The sequence below is a fragment of the Scleropages formosus genome, chromosome 18, assembly GCF_900964775.1.
Source record: "Scleropages formosus chromosome 18, fSclFor1.1, whole genome shotgun sequence".
Taxonomy (NCBI): Eukaryota; Metazoa; Chordata; class Actinopteri; order Osteoglossiformes; family Osteoglossidae; genus Scleropages; species Scleropages formosus.
Window position 1 is genome coordinate 24,269,558 of NC_041823.1, and position 22,527 is coordinate 24,292,084.

The 22,527-nt window shown below is 44.1% G+C and overlaps 1 protein-coding gene across 6 annotated transcripts in view; it reads right to left on the reverse strand.

Annotated features, from left to right (window-relative positions):
* map7d1a (MAP7 domain containing 1a) overlaps window positions 1–22,527 on the reverse strand; it is a 61,398-nt gene that overhangs the window by 35,847 nt on the left and 3,024 nt on the right. The window lies entirely within an intron of this gene.

Sequence of the window (22,527 nt, forward strand, 5' to 3'; positions counted from 1 at the left end):
CGACCGTGTGTGTGTGTAGGCCTGTCTTGGGCAGATGTTTGCCCAGACATGATGAAGTGGGCAGCACTGGTTTGCTCTGAGCTGGGCATACTTCAATGTGTCAGTTCCCCACACTCCCTCACACACCCACCTGGAGGTGCTTGCAGTCTAAGCTCCTTTGACTCCATCTAAACACAAGGACTGAGCTAGGAGAGCACAGGGCTACATTGGTTCTTTTCTTTCATCATTCACACCCCCAAAAAATCATCATTTTCTTTTAATTTTTCATTTCCTACCTTACTTCCATTTACATCCCTAAAATATCTCTGCAGAACAGTGGCTCTGAATCGGGTTTATAGTAAATGCTGCCAGAAGTCTTGTTTAGGAGTTTTGGGAGTGGACAGTTTTGGGAGTAGAAGTCATCAACAGGAGAACATACAGAACATGCCATAGCTTGCAGCACTGTCAACTTCCAGGCTGACTTCATAAAAACACAGATATTGCACAAACAAACAACATGTCTTAAATAAAATTTTATTCCACTTCAAAATTTCTAATTACCATGCCATACGTTGATTAATATATTGCTCCACTACACTAGCTATGGTTCCTGAACTGATAGCCGGTTTGACAAAGACGACAAACACTGGAAAGGTCCAAGTTCATCTGCAGAATACAGAACATTATAATGAAATACAAAGCATGGTTTGAATGCTCTTGTGATCCAAATCATATCAGGTTTGGAAAGAAGTAGCTGTTGGTTTCCCTTCAAATTGCCTATGGAAAGAGCTTTGAAAAAAACACTACTGTTACTTTAAGACCAATAAAATTCCTGAAATTTTTTTTTAAAAAAATCTGTCCTATTACACTTGATTAAATCGTTAGCATGCCAGGTATGTCTGATGACATGACAACTGGTGAACATTGATCAGATAAAAGCCATTTCAGCACAGTCCCAGGTTTTAAAAAAATTTGCAGCTTGGTGACACACACCAAGGGTAGTGACAGTGACTACAGGAAACAAGGCTAATCCCTATTAGCACCAAAGAGTGAGGATTTCAAACCCACAATACTGCTACATCTCAGCACTTTAATGTATGCAACAGTCAGTAGGAGGGCCTTCTTCCTTTCTGACTACCCCTGTAATTCTTTAGGAAGATGTAGGGCATTGGGTCTAGGGCCATGAAATATTCACCACAAAAGCAAGAACCCCATGGAGCAGGTTTCCACAACCTTGGATATGATATAGAAGCACCACAAGACAACAAGAGCTGACAGCTGAACAGACTGCTAACTACTGTATCACCTCAAAATGTGCTATGAATCTGGAAACAAGAAGTAAACAATGCTGAAGGATTTGACTGATTTGGATTGTGAGCTCAGCAAAGCTGTCCCCTTACAAGCAGCACTATTACATACAATAATACACAGGGAAAGATATTCAACCCCTCGTGCCAAAAACCAAGGGGGCTAGACAAACCAACCATGCCACAATATACCATCCCTCCCAAAACCAACCAATTCCCTTCACAAAAAATATCATGGGCAAACACCATCCTCCTTGCCGGGAGCCACCGTGTGCACTTCGTTGGGGTTGTCAAGTGGGCACCTTCCTTCATTGATGTTTCATTGAATTGAGCCCACTACACCTCCAGAAGGCTCAACAGCGAGATCTGGCGTCCCAGACCCACCCCCCTCCATGCCCACAGTGCCATCCCAGCGACTCCACCCACCAAAAAAAAACCAACCAATACACCATACCAGCATATGGAGGTGACAACAAAACTCAAACCATTGATGTTCACCTAGGTGAGTACTCCCCACTCAAGTGTGCTTCCCCCAAACACCCTGGTGCCTTCTCATCCACAACCACTGACTAGATCTTTCTGCTACCTCTGACAAGCCTTTAATGGCTGCTCTTAACGACTGACCCCTAAAACCAAACTCCAACAGCAGCGACGTGGTTGATTTTGCAACAAACCCTCTAGTACCGATCTCCACTGGTCTAATAACGCACTGCCAGCCTCGCTCCCTCACCTCACCAGCCAACTCAGTGTACTTCAATTTCTTCCTCTCAAAGGCATCTTCCAATGAGTCTTCGAAAGGTATTGTTAATTCAATGAAGTACACTATCCGTGCGCCCTCGGAGTACAGCACAATATCGGGTCTCAACGCCGTGATCGCAATGCACTGCGGCATCTGCAGTTGTTTTCCCACGTCCGCCAACAACTTCCAGTCACGCACTTCACCCCATTTAAAACTCGTATCACCACGACCACGCGCGTGACTTATAACACTCTCCCCCTCCCGCACGAAAGAAATAAGCTTATTTCTTCCATACTGCGGGAGTGAATTAACTTCAACCCGCTTGTTCTCCAACAAGCATGCCAAGGATCTTAACACTTCATTATGCCTCCAAGTATATCTTCCCTGAGATAAACTAACCTTACATGCAGATAGAATGTGCCTCAAAGAGGCTACACCACCGCACAAGCTGCAAGTCGGCTCTGTACCTACCCAGCGATTAAGATTCTGCGGAGTAGGGAGAACATCGTAGGTGGCTCCGATGAGAAACTTAATACGACCGGCGTCCATCGCCCACAGATCACGCCAGCTGATCTTCCGCTTCTCCACATGCTCCCAAGCCAAACATCGCCCTTGCACACCATGTGACGTCGCAGTTACCCGCCTTGCCTCCTCTTCCTGTTCGCGAATAAAACCAATCACCATCTTCCTCCTCTCCGGTAACTTAGCTTTACTCCACAGCTTTATTCGATCGCCGGCACCGAGCCCCGCCCTACCTACCTGCACCTGACCAACCACATCTCTGTGCTCAAGCGCTGTCTGCGCTTGCGCAACAGCTTCCCGTGGATCCCACTTACGTCCTTTTTTTAAACTTACAGGAACCGATCTCACCACTGGGTCTCTTGAGTTTGACAGTGTTAATTCCAAACCAACCTTGGCACACTTAAATTCTTCCACGAGGCTAGTCAGTGGTAGTTCCAAAACCCCATTTCCATACAGAGCCACACTGCTCAAACAATGAGGAACCCCCAACCATCTCCTAATAGTTTTGCTCATAACCCTTTCCAGCCTTTCAACCTCTGACATACAGACCTCGTATATAGTTAGCGGCCATCTAATACGAGGCAATAAACCAAACTGAAGGCACCAAACCTTCAGCTTCCCTGGCAAAAAGGATTTATCAATCCTATTAATTGCCAGTACAACATCCTCCCTTAATCTTTTGACCTGCTCCTTATCACTAAATGAGGAATCATACCAGCGACCCAAGCTCTTAATTGGCCTTTCAGCCACTGACGGAATCTTTTCCCCATCAATCTGGAAATTCTCCCGTGATAACTTTCCTTTAACTACCGACAAACTCCTACACTTACTAGGTTTAATTTTCAATCCGGCCAGTTTTAGATTTCCATTCAACTTCGTTAATAAACGACGAGTACATGGGACAGTAGTAGTAAGCAGAGTCATATCATCCATATACGCTCTGATTGGTGGAAGGTGAGGACCATCCTTCAGCCTCATACCCCCAACCACCCATCTCGACGCCCTTATTAACACCTCCATAGCCATGGTAAAAGCCAAAGGCGAGATTGTGCATCCGGCCATTATACCAATTCCCAGCCGCTGCCAAGATGTGGTGTATTGCTTGGTACAGAAATAAACTTAATGTCTTCAAAATACACCTTAACCAGTCTCGTAATACACTCTGGAACTTTAAAGAAATCAAATGCCCTCCACAACAAAACATGCGGCACTGAGCCAAAGGCATTTGCCAAGTCCAAGAAGATCACATGGAGGTCTTTACCATCCATCTTGGCCTCCTTTATCTGATGCCAAATCATACTGCAATGCTCTAAACAACCTGAAAAACCCGACATTCCTGCCTTCTGCACAGAGGTGTCAATTAAATTGTTGACCAACAAATATGCAGATAACCTCTGTGCCACAACAGTGAAAAATATTTTCCCTTCAACGTTAAGAAGGCATATTGGCCTGAACTGCCCTATATCCACCGCATCTTTCTCTTTGGGTATAAACACTCCTCCTGCTCGCCGCCATTCCTTTGGAATAATACCTTTTTTCCATACGACCACCATCTGCTTCCACAAAAACTTTAAGACGTCTGGGGCACCTTTGTACACCCGGTAAGGAACCCCATTGGGTCCTGGAGCAGATGCTGCCCTTGCACGCCGTACCACCTCTTGTACTTCTTTCAACCTTGGAGGACACACATCCATTTGTACCACAATCTCCCCTAGTGGAGGAATGTCTGCAGGTACCTCAAAAACCCTCTCACTTTCACCATCGGTGTGCATTCCCCGCAGATAGCTCTCCAACTCCCTTCTTGGAACATCTAAACACCCAGACTTCTCTTGCTCAAGCAAGGACTTCACAAATTTAAATGGGTCCTTAAAGAATGCCACCCTAGCCTGTTCCTTCTTCTTTCTCCTCAATCTAAGCTTTTCCGCTCTCCTCAACACTACCAATCTACGTTTCAATTCTTCCTGCAAGATATTAATACCACTTCTACCTTCCTCATCTGCTCGTTTCCAAAGCTTTTTTAGATGTCTTCTTTCCTTTACCAACCTCTCAATTTCCATCTGCCTTCTTGACTTTAACCTACTCTGCTCACCTTTATGCTTCTTCTCAAACACCCCAAATCTCTTCTCCCCATAGTCATATATAATCTCACCCAACTGGTTTAACTTGGACTCAGCCGTACCCTTCAAACCATTTAAAATCCCTCTCAAATCATTGTTAACAGAGGTCCACTCCTTACAGTCAGTGGCACCTGGCCATCTCACCTTAAGTTTTCTACCCCTTTCCTTCCCTGCCCGTCTTGATATCATCTGCCCCGCATCCTCCCCATGATCGACCACTATTAAAAAAACACGTTTCATTAGTGCTGCATTTATACTGTGATGTGCCATGAAAATTAGAATGGGCCATTTTTAAGATATTAGCAATTATTTTTTTCCAGGCTGTGACATTACCTACCCTCCTGCAACCATGTTGACCAAATCTGGGTGCATTCCTTAGTGCTGCGTGCGCACAAGTTTCTGCTATTTAAAAAGATCATTCCACCTCCTTTAAGTTTTGAGACATTAATGACTGACACCTCACTGACTTCTTGACCCAGGACTACACAAAGAAATCCAAATATGATCCCAGAGAGGTTGTTAAGGTAATGCACATATTGTATTTTCTATGAGATGTATGTTGCTTTGGAGAAAACTGTCTGCTAAATGAATAAATGTAAATGTTAAATCCCTGTGTATGAAAAGCTGGGTTGCCTTTATTGCTGTGCAGATTTCAGGGGTAGAACACAGACCCTCTATGGAGACATCAGCAGCATAAAGGCTCACAGCACTACGGTAGCAAAGCATATTTTGTTATTTGTTCAGAGATCAAACTGAGAAGACAAAAATGCACTACAGCATGCACCCCGAGCAATGAGAGTGGTGCCGCCAAGCTCCTTCCTTGAAATACACTCAGCATCAAGCCACCATAGCTTTGAACTGTGTCTGTGAGCATCTGTGCTTTATCTCCATTTATTTTGTGCACCCGTTAGCAAGTTTGGTCCTAAGGTAGCAGAAAAGCCTAAGAGAGCTCATAAGGGTATTAGGCTTAGAGTAAAATTGGACATAATTGAGTGTTTCAATCAGGGTGAACAAATATAAAATTACCATATAAATGAGTGGTAATTGCTTCCTCGATTTACGCCATTTCGGCTTACGAAAGGTTTCATAGGAATGCTCTACTTTCAGATAGTGGTGGAAACCTATACTTACATTCAACACATCCTTTTTGTTAATCTATTAATCTATATGTGGTGCTTAAAAAGACTGATGACCAACAACAAGTGAAAATAAATATTAACACAAAACAATAAGAACCCATAACACCCCCACTTGGCAATTCCCATTCTGCACAACCAATTTTTTCCCCTTATATCTCCATTTGGGCCCAACACACCTTTGGAGGAAGAAAGTAAACAAGTAAGACTATGTTTGTATATTATACATTATTATGCTGATGGAAACTGAATGGTATCAGGAACATTGTTTTAAATAAAAAAAAAAAAAAAAAAAAAAAAAAAAAAAAAAGCAGCAGACCAAGTTAACTAGGCCTTTACAGCTTACAACTCATGTTGCAAGAATATTTCCAATTTTATAAAGGGACAAGAGTAGCCTAATTTAATTTTAAATCTACAGCACTCCATGTTTCCCTTGATCAAATATATTCTTAGTAAAGCAGAAACACAGTGTCTCAGACAATTACACAATGGACCTTTTTCTGTTATTTCCTCAACAGAAATTACCTGCTTTGAGAAAGCTGATCTACTGCACATCGACCTCTATTACTTAAACTGATTTTTTTTCTCAAGAATTCAAATGTAGCAAGAGACATGTATGATGTTTAATGTATGATGTATATCCAGAGCTCAGCCTGTTCTGAGTTGACCTGTCAGGGCCAGCGGTGCGCAGGGCCTTATTCACAGTACAAGGCTTCTGCGTGGCCCACACATATACCATGACAAAGAGGGGAGTGTCTGAAACCGTGATCCTCCATAGCCAACTTGTCTGCAAGGGTCCTTGCTCTCCAGTGCAGCTGAGCAGTAGGAAAGCAAGCATAAATGAGTGGCCATGAAAGGAAGAGAGGCAGGTGCTCAGGGTTTTGGGGGAGAATTTCTGGCCTGTCACCACCATAAGGAGATGAATTCTGGAATACCATCACTGATCCCACAGTGCACACAGTGTACTGTATATGCATGAAAGAAAACTATACATAAGCATACATTTCTGGGCAATCTCAGAAATTAACATTATACTGCATTAAATACAGTTTAAAAATTCCAGTATAAAAAAAACATGTAGAAAATCATTAACTGTCAGGCCAACCAGCAACATGGTCTTTTACTCTGTATTGTAATCCTAATTTTAGAATAACCTCAGCCAAGACCCCTATTTTCAAAGATTCAGGTCCTGGCAGGACCAGCATGACACATGAGGTTAGAAAATAGCACTAGATGTCAGGCAGCAACAGAATGCCATATACAGCAGTTACTGTGAGCATGTGGACCGTGTCACCCCTGGCAACCTGCAGCTCCACAACCTCTGGGAAGGAAGCATGAATTATTTCATTTTCCATCTTATTTCAACTCGTCACTGCTGGGGAGCCTGGAGAGTGATGTGACAAAGTGCATATGGTTAGCCCCAGCACTGTGGCGTCAGAAGCAATTATTCAGTTACAGGAGTCGGAATCTGTAAAAACGTACCGACTCCCACTAAATGTACTGTATACCCTGGCATATAAATCGATCGGGCGTATAAGCCGACCCCCAAAAATTAGAGATATAATATAGGTTTAGGCCTATATTCACCGGATAAGTCGACCCCCAAAATAATGTGAAACTTTTTGGCAGTGCTGTGGAGTCGGAAGCAATTATTGGGTTACTGGAGTCGGAGGTTTTGTGTACTGACTCCACAGCCCAACCGCTTGGGGCTGAGGATGATGCCAGCTTTAAAGTGAATAGGCATCCTACTCTGGACAACTTTAGCACAGGCTCCATACTTGGAGTGGAGTTGGACTCCGTGGTGGAGGTCACACAGAGATGGACTCTGAATAGACTCCGGTCTAACATCAGCAATGGCTCATACCCTCTGCACGGCACCAGAGTAAAACACAGAAGCACTTAGAGCAAAAGGTTATTTCCACCAGCAGTCACCAGGCTGTACAATGAGTCCACATGCTTCCAGCAGGGGTGATCTCTTAATGACTGAGCAACACTGAGGTGCTCTGTGTTGCACTACATGATGCACCACCTTAACTACTAATCTTACTTCACTCCTTAATTGCATGTAAATACATTTGCCTACATTCATTCACCTGCTCACTTTTGCTAACAGTTACCATGGTCAGGGCTACAGCATTACAGAGCCTATTCCAGAATCACTGACTACAAGGCTGTGGGGGAGTTGCACCCTGGACTGGACACCAGTCCATTGCAGGATCTGTTCATTACCTTGAATATTCATATACATATTTTCTAATTTTACATATGAACGTATGTGCATCTGTATGTACACTCACCAGCCACCTTATTAGGTACGCCTTGCTAGTACTGGGTTGGACCCCCTTTCGCCTTCAGAACTACCTTAATTCTTTGTCGCATAGATTCAACAAGGTGCTGGAAACATTCCTCAGAGATTTTGGCCCATATTGACATGATAGCATCGCAGTTGCTGCAGATTTGTCCGCTGCACATCCATGATGCGAATCTCCCGTTCCACCACATCCTAAAGGTGCTCTACTGGATTGAGATCTGGTGACTGTGGAGGCCATTTGAGTATAGTGAACTCATTGTCATGTCAAGAAATCAGTTTTAGATAATTTGAGCTTTGTGACATGGCATGTTATTCTGCTAGAAGTAGCCATCAGAAGATGGGTACACTGCGGTCATAAAGGGATAAACATGTCAGCAACAATACTCAAGTAGGCTGTGGCATTTAAACGATGCTCAATTGGTACTAAGGAGCCCAAAGTGTGCCAAGAATATATATCCCCCACACCATTACACCACCACCACCAGCCTAAACCGCTGATACAAGGCAGGATGGATCCAGGCTTTCATGTTGTTTACATCAAATTCTGACCCTACCATCTGAATGTCGGAGCAGAAATCAAGACTCATCAGACCAGGCAACGTTTTTCCAATATTCTACTGTCCAATTTTGGTGAGCCCGTGCAAATTGTAGCCTCAGTCTCCTGTTCTTAGCTGACAGGAGTGGCACCCGGTGTGGTCTTCTGCTGCTGTAGCCCATCTGCTTCGAGGTTCGACATGTTGTGAATTCAGAGATGCTCGCTCTTCTGCATACCTCGGTTGTAACGAGTGGTTATTTGAGTTACTGTTGCCTTTCTATCAGCTCGAACCAGTCTGGTCATTCTCCTCTGACATCAACAAGGCATTTTCGCCCACAGAACTGCCGCTCACTGGAAATTTTCTCTTTACCTGACCATTCGCTGTAAACCCTAGAGATGGTTGTGCATGAAAATCCCAGTAAATCAGCAGTTTCTGAAATACTCAGACCAGCCTGTCTGGCACCAATAATCATGCCACGTTCAAAGTCACTTAAACCACCTTTCTTCCCCATTCTGATGCTCAGTTTGAACTTCAGCAGATCGTTGTGACCATATCTACATGCCTAAATGCACTGAGATGCTGCCAAGTGATCGGCTGATTAGGTATTTGCATTAACAAGCAGTTGAACACGTGTACCTAATAAAGTGGCCGGTGAGTGTACGTATCCATGTTGAACATTACATGCTGCTGGAACCAAAGTGAATTTCCTTCTGGGATTAATACAGCTTCCTTCATCCGTTCATTGGCAGCTGTAGGTTTGGAAAAAAAAAAAATTTTCAAATCAGCATTTCACAAGGCTCATACAACAAATACGATGCACGCTTTAAATGGAATTTATCCCACAGCTTAGTTAAACTGAACACCAAATTCTCACAGGGTGATCATCGTCATTATTTCCATATATTGGCGATTGTCTCACAACAAGTACTGACAAGTACCATAAAATAATAAAAAGGTGAGAAGTACAAAGACCTTCAATTAATTAGGCTTATTTATTCTTGTACGGGCTAACATGACAAGTGGAATGATTAACAAAGACTGATGTTTCAGGCAGTAATGATGCTTAGAAAGCATTTCCACAGATGAGGAATCTGGTCTTCAACTAGCAGGTCAGATTGCTTGAAAACAGAAGAAAAATACAGCCTTTACATCAGAAAACATTTTTAAGAAGGTATCATTTGTACATGTCCATAGTGGTCTGTTATAGGGCTGAAATACAATACTCGGTTGCTTAAGATGTGTAACAACCCATTACTAAAGAGTATCATATTCCAGTGGAAAAAAGATGTTTATTGCAAGTAGCTGGGGATGATGGGAATTGTGGGGAAAAAATGTGAAATAGTTGTTCATCTGACATGGGGGCTGACTGATCATAAGGGGAGTGGCTGTTGGGGAGCACAAAATACCAAGAGCATTGATATTAACTGATACCTCTTGCTGTGTGCCGGTGTTCCAATAAACGTCATGTGTCCTTCGCCACACGCAACAATATTTTGGTGGGTACCACATTAACTTGTGGCTACTTGCTTGCCGTAACTTCAATAATTAAAAAGATAGTATCAATTAAATTTTTTTTCCACAAACCAAATTTAATTGACATGTAGCCATGGATTAAACTGGATAATTTACACTAACAGGTATGTATAAGACTAACCCATTAAAAATCCTATTTATTTTTGAACTATCTGCTATCTCTGAATTATCTGTTACATTTTACCACCGTACATTTTTCACCATACCATCAGGAAATTTCAGGTTGACCACCAGTCTAATTTAAGACCTGGCTGCAACAACCCATACCAAAACCCAACTCACGATTCTACAGACACACCATCAGTATCCTCTAAAGAACATTTGTTACACAAAACAAAACCAAAATTAAGTGTTCTCATGATGCAGTTGCATACACAAATACAACAGCAACAAATGTCTGTTCAAACACTAATTCAATGTGCCACAGCAGCAGACAATCAGCAGAGATCCCTGTCTAATGAAACCAACTAAATTCCAACTGCTGGAAACATTTTTCTACAAACATTGAAGTGTACAACTAACATGTAATTCTATAGTCCTGCAGTAACGTGCAATTTCTGCAGTCCTCTTAATATCAGTATTTGAGGAAAAAGGATCCACCAAAACAAGCAGCAATTGCCTGCATCCAGTGACTATAATTACTGAATTTATGCACATCTGTCCACTCAGTGTGATCCATCAGCAAACACTGAAGGCTCAACTTCTGCTGTCAACAAGAAGAATGAAATCAAACAAGACCAATCTTCTGTGTAATGCTTAAGACATTACTACATTCGGCATGGTTATGTTCTGAACTGCAAGAGTGCCAAGGAAAGCACCAGGAAGAGCACACTGAACATGCAAGGCCAACGTAGCCATGAATCACAGAAACAGACAATGAATGATCTCAGCTGCACTGACAGTTCAAGGCCAACTATTTCAACACAAGGAAGCACCAGGGCAAATGTGTGACCTTTGGAAGATCAACTTATACTGTATGTAACAGCATTCTTGAAGGTTATGGATTTTATTTATTAAAAAGTCTATCCAGACAAATCAGAATTCAAATTTCAAGACATCACATTTGGAGCACATGAAGAAATGCACTACCAATGTGAAAGTGATACTACAATTATAGCCCTCTAGCCTCAGGTCACAGTGCTTGGAACACAACGTTAAACATGTCTGCCGTTCAGGCATTCCATGTGAAGTCTTGTGCACTTAGGAATTAAACCAGTGCTACATGTCTGTCAGAGGTATATCACGCCCTTAAGCTTTGCTGGACTGGCTCTAATATTATCCAAGACTGATGACTGAAGCTCACACGTGATTGCCTGCTGGAGCCCGGCCGGGATATTTTAAGAAGTGCTGGGATATTGCTTGAACAGTCTGAAGCAACTTCCCCTCCCTTGCTCCACCCTTCCTGCCGCATCCATGGTGCAGCTGTTTGTAACTCAAATCAGGCCACTGCACAGCCACTAGAGGGCTAACGCAGTCTGCACGCATAGCATGGAGGGGAATGAGAGAGAGAAAGAAAGATATCAAAATTAGATGGCTCTACATATCTAGTCCCTGGTGTTTTGAGGCACAAGGCTCAGATACAAATCAGCATGTGACTAAGACTTACATGTCATACCCCTCCTTCATTTCAGTGTTTTTCCTTTTAACCACTGGATAACAATCCTGAAGCAAGCTGAGCCTGGAGATGAAATTCATCTTTAGAATGCATTTTGAATTGGTGCAGCGTCTTTCATGTTATGCAACCACACATAACATTAAATAAAGGCACAAACAAAACAAAAGCCATTAAGCCAAGATCTATCATTCAGAATTGTTACAAATCCGAGACTCAGTGTTACAAAAATGGAACTATTATGCATATCATTTTAACTGTGGCAAGTGACGAGATGGCAGAGCAGTTAAGGCAATGGACTGCTAATCCATTACGCTTTGCACGCGTGGGTTTCAATGTCATTCTCATTGTTGCCGCCAATATGTAAGCTTAGTCAATAGATGTAAATAGTCATTTCTGGACAGTTGATAGCATAGTGGTTAGAGCTGCTGCCTTTGAAGATTCGAACCTGCAATCTTTGGGGCCAAAAATTGGGGCCACTACCAGATGCCCCTGCAGTTCACCAAGTTGCCAAAAATAAATAAGCATAAGCTTTTGAACAAATAAATAGTGGAAATAAATAATACATCCTAAATATAAAACAAAATATACAATACCTAAGGCTGGTTCTGAAGGTTTCACTGGATTGGTTATTAGAATCCCAGTTCATCATGAGCATTGAAAAATTGCTAGTTACACATAATTAAGTATGAAGCATAAATGCACATGTAACCATCCTTGGGGAGAAAATTAACACAAGGGGTTTAGCAGACAAAATGATAAATCCATTATCTCAACTGCTTTGGCTTCAGAAGTACTTTATGGCCTATTCGAATATCAGCCTCTAAAGAACATTTTTACAAAAGCACAGTCAGTTAAGTTTTACACAAGAGAGCATTCTGTGTGAAACCGATTCATTTGGCTCTGGATGCCTTAAGAGCGACGGAAAATGAAAAGAAGGAATAATTATCATATCAAGTAGTGTATTTGCAGTGTAAATCACCTTGGGTGAAAAAGGTGTGGGCTGATGTTACTACATACTGTTCATTGGAAGTCATGTTAATGAAAACATGCACAAAACAAATGTCACTGTAACGTGCTGGTGTTGAGATACTGATCCAAAATATATGTTTTGAATAAACATATTAAACAAGAATGCATAATTAAATGTGATTAGCTATTAATGTATTTTTCCAAAGACCATACATATAGTGTGTGTGATTTATATATAATAAGTTTAAGGTTATACCTATAAGTTTATTGAATGAAAGAATAAAGATAACAAAATTAAAAGAGTGGCAAATTTGCTACCTTTTTTCCAGTTCTATGGTATTTATACTGAAGTAACTGAAATTCCATTACTTTACATATGACAATAAACTCTTGAATCTTGAAAGGAATACTCTTTCTATATCAAGAAAGGTCATCAGCTTTCACATAAGAAAAAAAAATATCAAGAAAAGAAAAACAATGGACAAAAAACAGGATTCAACAATCATCTCTGGGCAGTCGAAAACTTCCTGACTTCCCAAACCCAGCAAGGCAGGATAGTTGACCCACAATGCAATGTAGACCAAGGAAATGTTCATGTGGCAATGAATGTTGCAAAACAACCATTCTCAGTAATACAATCACAATTCGGACAATAAATCTGTTTTAATGAAACTGAACCAAAGAGATCTAACCTTATAATCAATAAACTATACATTAACAGCTCCTCCGTGAACCGCCACCTTATCGTGGTGGAGGGGTTTGAGTGCCTGAATGAGTCCAGGAGCTATGTTGTCTGGGGCTACATGCCCCTGGTAGGGTCTCCCATGGCAGACAGGTCCTGGATGACAGACGAGACAAAGCGCGGTTCAAAAACCCCTTATGACAAAAAAATCAAGGCGTCCGTTTACCCCGCCCGGTATGGGGTCACCGGGGCCCCACCCTGGAGCCAGGCCTGGGGGGGGGGCTCGCATGCGAGCGCCTGGTGGCCAGGTCTATGCCCACGGGGCCTGGCCGGGCTCAGCCCGAAGCCACGACGTGGAGCCGCTCTTCGGTGGGCTCACCACCTGCCGGAGAAACCATAAGGGGCCGGTGCGTTGTGATTTGGGCAGTGGTCGGGGCCGAGTGCCCGGCCGACCCAAACCTCGGGCGCCAACTCTGGTTTTTGGGACTTGGAATGTCACCTCACTGGCGGGGAAGGAGCCTGAGCTGGTGCGGGAAGTTGAGAGATACCGTCTAGATATAGTCGGGCTCACTTCCACTCACAGCTTGGGTTCTGGAACCACTCTACTCGATCGAGGGTGGACTCTCCACTATTCTGGCGTTGCCCAAGGTGAGAGGCGGCGGGCTGGTGTGGGCTTATTAATAGCCCCCCAGTTCAGCCGCCATGTGTTGGAGTCTACCCCGGTGAATGAGAGGGTCATCTCCCTACGCCTTCGGGTCAGGGAACGGTCTCTCACTGTCGTTTGTGCTTATGCGCCTAGCGGCAGTGTAGAGTACCCGGCCTTTTTAGAGTCCCTGGGGGGCGTGCTGGAAAGCGCTCCCACTGGGGACTCTGTCGTTCTACTGGGGGACTTTAACGCCCACGTGGGCAGCGACAGTGATACCTGGAGGGGCGTGATTGGGAGGAACGGCCTCCCTGATCTGAACCCGAGCGGTGAGTTGTTATTGGATTTCTGTGCTAGTCGCGGTTTATCCATAACGAACACCATGTTCATGCATAGGAGGTCGGAGGTCGATGATCGACTTTGTAGTCGTTTCTTCTGACCTTCGGCCATATGTCTTGGACACTCGGGTGAAGAGAGGGGCTGAGCTGTCAACTGATCACCACCTGGTGGTGAGTTGGATTCGATGGCGGGGGAAAAAGCTGGACAGACCTGGCAGGCCCAAACGCATAGTGAGGGTCTGTTGGGAACGTTTGGCGGAGGCCCCTGTCAGAGAGGTCTTCAACTCCCACCTCCGACAGAGCTTCAACCAGGTCCCGAGGGAGGTGGGGGACATTGAGTCTGAATGGACTATGTTCCGCTCCTCCATTGTCGGTGCGGCTGTTCGGAGCTGCGGCCATAAGGTCTCCGGTGCCTGTCGCGGCGGCAATCCCCGAACACGGTGGTGGACACCGGAAGTAAGGGATGCCGTCAAGCTGAAGAAGGAGTTCTATCGGGCCTGGCTGGCTCATGGGACTCCTGAAGCAGCTGACGGGTACCGACGGGCCAAACGGAGCGCGGCTCTGGCAGTCGCCGCGGCAAAAACTCGGGCTTGGGAGGAGTTCGGTGAGGCCATGGAGGAAGACTTTCGGTCGGCCTCAAAGAGATTCTGGCAAACCGTCCGGCGACTCAGAGGGGGGAAGCGGTGTTCCACGAACACTGTTTACAGTGGAAGTGGTGCGCTGCTGACCTCAGCTGAGGATGTTCTCGGGCGGTGGAAGGAGTACTTTGAGGATCTCCTCAATCCCTCCGACACGCCTTCCGTAGAGGAAGCTGAGGCTGGGGACTCGGAGGGGGACTCGTCCATTACCCTGGCTGAAGTTGCTGAGGTAGTCAAAAAACTCCTCGGTGGCAAGGCTCCGGGGGTGGATGAGATCCGCCCCGAGTTTCTCAAGTCTCTGGATGTTGTGGGGCTGTCTTGGCTGACACGCCTCTGCAGCATCGCGTGGAGTTCGGGAACGGTGCCTCTGGACTGGCAGACCGGGGTGGTGGTCCCTCTTTTTAAGAAGGGGGACCGGAGATTGTGTTCCAACTACAGGGGGATCACACTCCTTAGCCTCCCTGGGAAAGTCTATGCCAGGGTACTGGAAAGGAGAATCCGACCGATAGTCGAACCTCGGATTCAGGAGGAGCAATGCGGTTTTCGCCCTGGCCGTGGAACACTGGACCAGCTCTATACCCTCACTAGGGTGTTGGAGGGTTCGTGGGAGTTTGCCCAACCAGTCCATATGTGTTTTGTGGACCTGGAGAAGGCATTCGACCGTGTCCCTCGTGGCATCCTGTGGGGGGTGCTTCGGGATTATGGGGTTCGGGGCTCGTTGCTACGGGCTGTTCGTTCCCTGTATGACCGGAGCAGGAGCTTGGTTCGCATTGCCGGCAGTAAGTCAGACCTGTTCCCGGTGCATGTTGGACTCCGCCAGGGCTGCCCTTTGTCACCGATTCTGTTCATTATTTTTATGGACAGAATTTCTAGGCGCAGTCAGGGAACGGAGGGTGTCTGTTTTGGTGGCCGCGAGATCTCGTCTCTGCTTTTTGCGGACGATGTGGTCCTGTTGGCTTCATCAAGTCAAGACTTGCAGCGTGCACTGGGGAGGTTTGCAGCCGAGTGCGAAGCGGCGGGGATGAGAATCAGCACCTCCAAATCCGAGGCCATGGTTCTCAGTCGGAAAAAGGTGGATTGCTCCCTCCGGGTTAGGGGGGAGTTGCTCCCTCAAGTGGAGGAGTTTAAGTATCTTGGGGTCTTGTTCACGAGTGAGGGAAAAATGGAGCGGCAGGTCGACAGACGGATCGGTGCGGCGTCTGCAGTAATGCGGTCATTGTACCGGTCTGTTGTGGTGAAGAGGGAGCTGAGTCGTAAGGCGAAGCTCTCAATTTACCGGTCGATCTACGTTCCTACCCTCACCTATGGTCATGAACTCTGGATCATGACCGAAAGAATGAGATCGCGGATACAAGCGGCAGAAATGAGTTTCCTCCGCAGAGTGGCTGGGCGCACCCTTAGGGATAGGGTGAGGAGCTCAGTCACCCGGGAGGAGCTCGGAGTAGAGCCGCTGCTCCTCCGCATCGAGAGGAGCCAGTTGAGGTGGCTCGGGCATCTGTTCCGGATGCCTCCTGGACGCCTCCCTGGGGAGGTGCTCCGGGCTTGTCCCACTGGGAGGAGGCCTCGGGGCAGACCCAGGACACGTTGGAGAGACTATGTCTCCCGGCTGGCCTGGGAACGCCTTGGGGTTCCCCCAGAGGAACTGGAGGAGGTGTGCGGGGAGAGGGAGGTCTGGAGTACTCTGCTCGGACTGCTGCCCCCGCGACCCGGCCCCGGATAAAAGCGGAGGAAGATGGATGGATGGATGGATGGATATACATTAACAGAATTAATCATCATAGTATGGCCTAAAAGAATGATAAAGCACACCTAATTATTAGTTATTTACACTTGAAACTGATTTTCACTCATTTTTAACTTACTCTCCCAAGTAATGCATCTGAAAACACAACCTCCTCTCATTTCTCTAATTCTCTTGGATGGAGAACTTTATTTGTCCAGGGTTTGTGCATGTCTGAAAGAGGTGGGTCAGTGACACCCCACTCGGGGTATCAGAACAACCACCACAAAGACATGACATTATTAGCATGCATGATTATCCATGCCAATGAAATCACCAAGCTCTCCATTTCTTTTCACCACTCCTGCTCCCTCAGTGACTACCAACCAGGCCCCTACCTCATACCCCCCCCTTCCTGAAGTCAAGTCCCTTCCCTTAAACCAGTACCTCATCCCCTCCCTCCCTTCTCTCCACAGTACACCAAACAGAAGACCCACAGCTCTGGAAAAGAATGCTTCACATTCTCATTAGCTATTATACCAGCAGGCAAATCAGAGCCTTACTGCTTGAGTGGGGTCACCACGTACCCATTCTTAACAATACAGGGGTCTCGCTGCTCCTGCTTACAAGATTTTTCCAAGACTTCAAAATACCATATGTTGCCTCTGCCTTTGTCATCTTGATGAGAGCCCCTGGATGAAATTTCTTATTTTACTTCTCCTCTCATACTTCAAAATGCTGATTTCCTTTCCCTCTCTCTCTTTTCTGACAGCATCCCTTTAGTTGCTGCAATCTGAAGTAGTACATACATGTAGGTTATGATCTCTTCTGCAGCACTCATTTCAGCACTAACTGAAAATTAAATCTCCCAGTAAAAGTAAACGTTGGAAGCTCAAGATCCAAAGGCCAAATATCACATTTTAGGTCCAGGATACTGCTAAGAAGAGTGCTGGCACTTCTGTTATTTACTTCAGCTGTAAATAGCAACAACTGAAAAATCATTGTTACTTTGGTTAGTTGTAGGGCAGTGCCTTGGATGACCATCAGCAAAAAGAGCCAATTTGTTAAATGCACAACTGAAAAATACTATTCTAAATATAAGTATTTCACAATGTAATGATGTTCCAACTCTTAATTATTTGCAGACTGCAAGATGTAGTTTTATGTAATCCCTTATAAAGCTACCCCTCCCCCATTTCTAGAATTCAGTAAAACTGAAAAGGCTTAATAGCTTATAAAATGGGCCTTTGCTCATTAATCTTCTGACGCAACCATACATGTGAAATTAACTGGGTTATGGTCCTTCCATGTACTCACTAGGTCAACTCTGGGAAAACTCAATACTAAATAATGTCTAAACTTAATGCAGTGGCAGAAATATGATAAGACAATGTTCCCGTTTGACTTCTGCCCTGCACTTACACAATTAATTGTTTTATTTCTCCTCCCCAATTAAACACGCAAAGCTGAGGCCATGAAAGCATTTTTCCTGTGACAACTTCTTTAAGAACACACCGGAAAAACTGCAGCTGCTTCAATGCTATTGGGGGGTGAAGGGAGGAGAAGGAGATGCCGTTTCTTTGTTCGGCTTTTCTGGCCACTGGCGCAATGGGTTGGACCACAGTCCTGCTCTCCGGTGGGTCTGGGGTTCGAGTCCTGCTTGGGGTGCCTTGCAACGGACTGGTGTCCCGTCCTGGGTGTGTCCCCTCCCCCTCTGGCCTTACGCCCTGTGTTGCCGGGTAGGCTCCGGTTCCCCGCGACCCTGTATGGGACAAGCGGTTCTGAAAATGTGTGTGTGTGCTTCAATGCTTTAACACAAGACTGGAAAGACTTCAGATGCATTGCCATGAGTTGCTGCAGATGAAGCTACAAAAAACTACAAAGTGAACAAAACTTTTTTTCTTTTTTGAAAGAACGGTTTACGTCAAGCTCCTGAATATATAGATATATCTATATATATAATATATATACACACATACACTGCTCTCCCGATTGGAAAAAAACAATACTCTAGGATTAGGATCTATCACAGAAAAATCCAAATACAAGAAAAACTGTGTAAAGTAGCAGTTCAAAACATACCCCACTTGGTAACCATTTATAAAACCTCTGCAGAATGACTAATGCAAATTCATTCTGTGCCTCAATTTAAGAAATAAGAGGAAAAATGCAAAAAAAGTGTTTCAAAAAAGGCAAGAAATTTGGACTACTACTGCATGGTCACACACAGTTCCAATGTCATCGTCAAATTTGTGGATGACACAACGGTGGTAGATCTGATCACTGACAACCATGAGACGGCCTACAGAAAAGAGGTGCGCACTCTGACACACTGGTCCTAGGAAAACAACCTCTCGCTCAACATCAGAAAGACCAAGAAGCTTATAGTGGACTTTAGGAGACAGGACAGGGTGCACACCCCCATCACCATCAACAGTGGAGCAAGTCAACAGCTTCAAGTTCCTCGGAGTTCATATCACTGACGACCTCACATGATCCACTCACACTGAGTCAGTGGTGAAGAAAGCTCACCAGCGCCTCTTTTTCCTCAGATGGCTGAGGAATTTCAGTATGAGCCACCACATCCTCAAATCATTCTACACCTGAACCGTGGAGAGCATCCTGACTGGCTGCATTACTGCCTGGTATGGGAACAGCACCGCCCTCAACCGCAAAGCTCTGCAGAGAGTGGTACAGACAGCTGAGTACATCATCGATGATCTTCCCTTCCTCCAGGACATCTACACCAGGCGGTGGGTAAGGAAAGCACAGAGAATCATCAGACACTCCAGCCACTGACTGCTCTTCCTGCTACCATCAGGCAGAATATATCGCAGCATCACATCTCAGACTAGCAGGCCGTGGGACAGCTGCTTCTTGCAGGCCAGACTGTTGAACTCTAATAACGCCACCACACACACAACCCACTCTACCTCCCATGTACTGCACTTTATCATTCTACTACATATGTGGATATGCTTACTGTTTATGCTGCATAGCTGCAGAGAATGCACCAAAGATTTTCACCACCTGTACACTTATGGTTATGGTGAAGTGACGAAGTCAATTTCATTTCATTTCAAAATGTAAAATGCTTCAAGATTCTGGTGTGACTAAAGACCTCAAGGTCAGCAATGTATAAGACAACTGTCTTTGGAAATCAGCAGCATCTCCTTCTGCGAGGAGCAAACAGTGTCTCCTTTGAGGACTCATATTTTGCAAGGTTTGGGGTCCTGCCTGCAAGTTACAAAGCAACCAATGTTGCTGTACAAATGGATACTGGAGCTCAGTTTCCCAAACAAGTCACTGCTCGTATGGGCAAAGGAATTGAGCTGAACAACACACGTTCAACAGATTAAAAAAATGGTATGAACTGACTGCAGTTTCTTAACACTTACACGTTTCTGCTTCCTTTTAAATGGCTGGATTAACATACACAAAATGTGCTTCATCAGCCTAACAAACTGTGCATTTTGAAATTAGCCCAGCAAAAAGCCTTTCTTAGGTACAGTTCCTCCATTTCAAAGAGGCCGACAATTTTCATTGGAAATCAAATCAATACTAACTAGTCAAATTTCACTGCATTTATGAAAAAGATGTTTACAAAGCAATCAAAAAATATCTCCCTCTATTAAACCAAGTTTAATTCATGGATGAACTTTAATCTCACACAGGGCAAAACATTTATTTACATTACATTTATTTATCAGATGCTTTTCTCCAAAATGATTTACAATGGATATTATGTAGTGTTATCAGCCCACACACCTTATTCACAAAGGTGATTTACACTTCTAAACACACTACTCACAATGGGCCACCCATCCACACATCATTGAAACACATTCTATGTCACTCACACTGCAGTGTGAATTTGTGGTGATATTAGTGTACTAAAAACTTAAACTATTGTGTAAAAACCAAAGTGACCAATCATTTTGATCAGCTTTGCTCCTAATCTTTCCCTGAGTAAGCATGGGTCAAATTGGTACGCACCCTGTTTAAAGAATATGAAATCAGAATTATGGTGTCATTCTAATAGCATCTGCTTTTGGCAAAAAAAGTCTTTTTTGCTGCATGTCTCATCTCAGGCAAGGACTATTGTGGTGCTAAAAAATTATTTTCTTTTACTGACTATCCCACGTATAATGAGAAAATTTTAAGGAAACCATTTTAGGCACACAAATGAGGAAAAAGCATGTCTTACTGCCCTGCTACTTTACTTCTACAGTTTACTGTGAGGAAAGAGAGAAACTGATTTATGAAGCTTAGAAGATCCAGTTAGTGATAAGGGATTAAACAGGGTACAATTGAGACATAAAATCAGTTCTAGGAGCTGAAGGCTTGCAGGGCAAGGTACCAAAAGCAGACAACCTAGGCACTGGGACACTGATGCTTGTATTCAAAACTACTGACAGTAAGATGTAAGATGGTCATGTTGGATTGCAATAATTTGTGAAACCCAGTTTAATACTCAGACGAGTGTTCATGTGAATTCATGAGGTACTTTTTCAAACTAGCAATAAATTGCGGGGTTTACCCTACAACAGCATAATGAAATAACACACAAGACATTTAAATGTGATTTGCAGTATGTGTCAATTTAGTTTTTCATTTTATCCAAAGGAATAAACCACACCAGACAGGAAAATTACTCTTTACTTTTTCAAAGATTTAGACAGGTCCCAGAAAATACTCATCTTAATTCATTTAATAGTCAAGTTTTAAAAGAAGATAAAAACAGCCTGCTCACACAGATCTTTCTCAAAAAATGACCTCAAGGTGAATCCAAAGACCAAACAGCAGTGGGGAAAAGGCCGACAAAGCACTGCAAAAGCAACATCTTCAAATCGATTACCAGAAAAACTTCAATCAAGCCTGGAAATGTATCACTTCATCCTTCAGGTAGTTCACAGCCTTTGGACCAGAGAACAACGAAGGTGCCCATTTTAGCTTCTTGCTCCATTTTAACATGAATCCAAACAGTCAAAGTAGCATTAGTTAGTTTCCTTTCTTACTAAAGAACTTTGTGGTGACATGACAAACTCACATTGAAATTAACGTAACAGATGGCCAACATTAAATGAGTAAGCCTTCTCTCATTTGCTGGCACACTGGCTTCTCCTTCCACAAAAAAAAAAAAAAAAAAAAAAAAAAAAAAAACTTATACAAACTTCTAATGCTAACAGAATATCAGAGTACCAGAAACCTAACGATAAAGTAAGGGGTGAAGGTATGTCTCACAATTAGGTTCCAACGGGTTAGGTGAGGCCATGTTGTGCAAAGACGTGACTCTTGTCCAAACAGCAAGCCCTCCTTCAAATTCCAATTCACTACCCCCTGGGAGGACTCAGTAGAGTTGAAAGGAAACCCAAATACCTGCTGGACATGGTAAGGCAACATGTCAGACAGAGAAGGTGCCATCACACAAAGCACAGGAGACTGGCCAGCACTCACTCTGCTGTTGGTGACAAACCCCTTAGAACAAGGCAGTACACAAACATCTGCCTGCAAAAATCTCTGTCAGACATACCTTCATATGAATGGCAAACAACTTCAAACAAGCCTCGATTGCCAGTCATCAGAAGAGGCTTCAACTAATACACATTAGTATTTCCACCTTTATGTCTAACGAAAGAGCTTCTATGGATATTACTGTCAGGTATTAAAATACTCACACTGGGACAGTTGAAACACTCATTCCAAACTTGAGCAGAAGCTACCACCAATGTCACTGTTCCA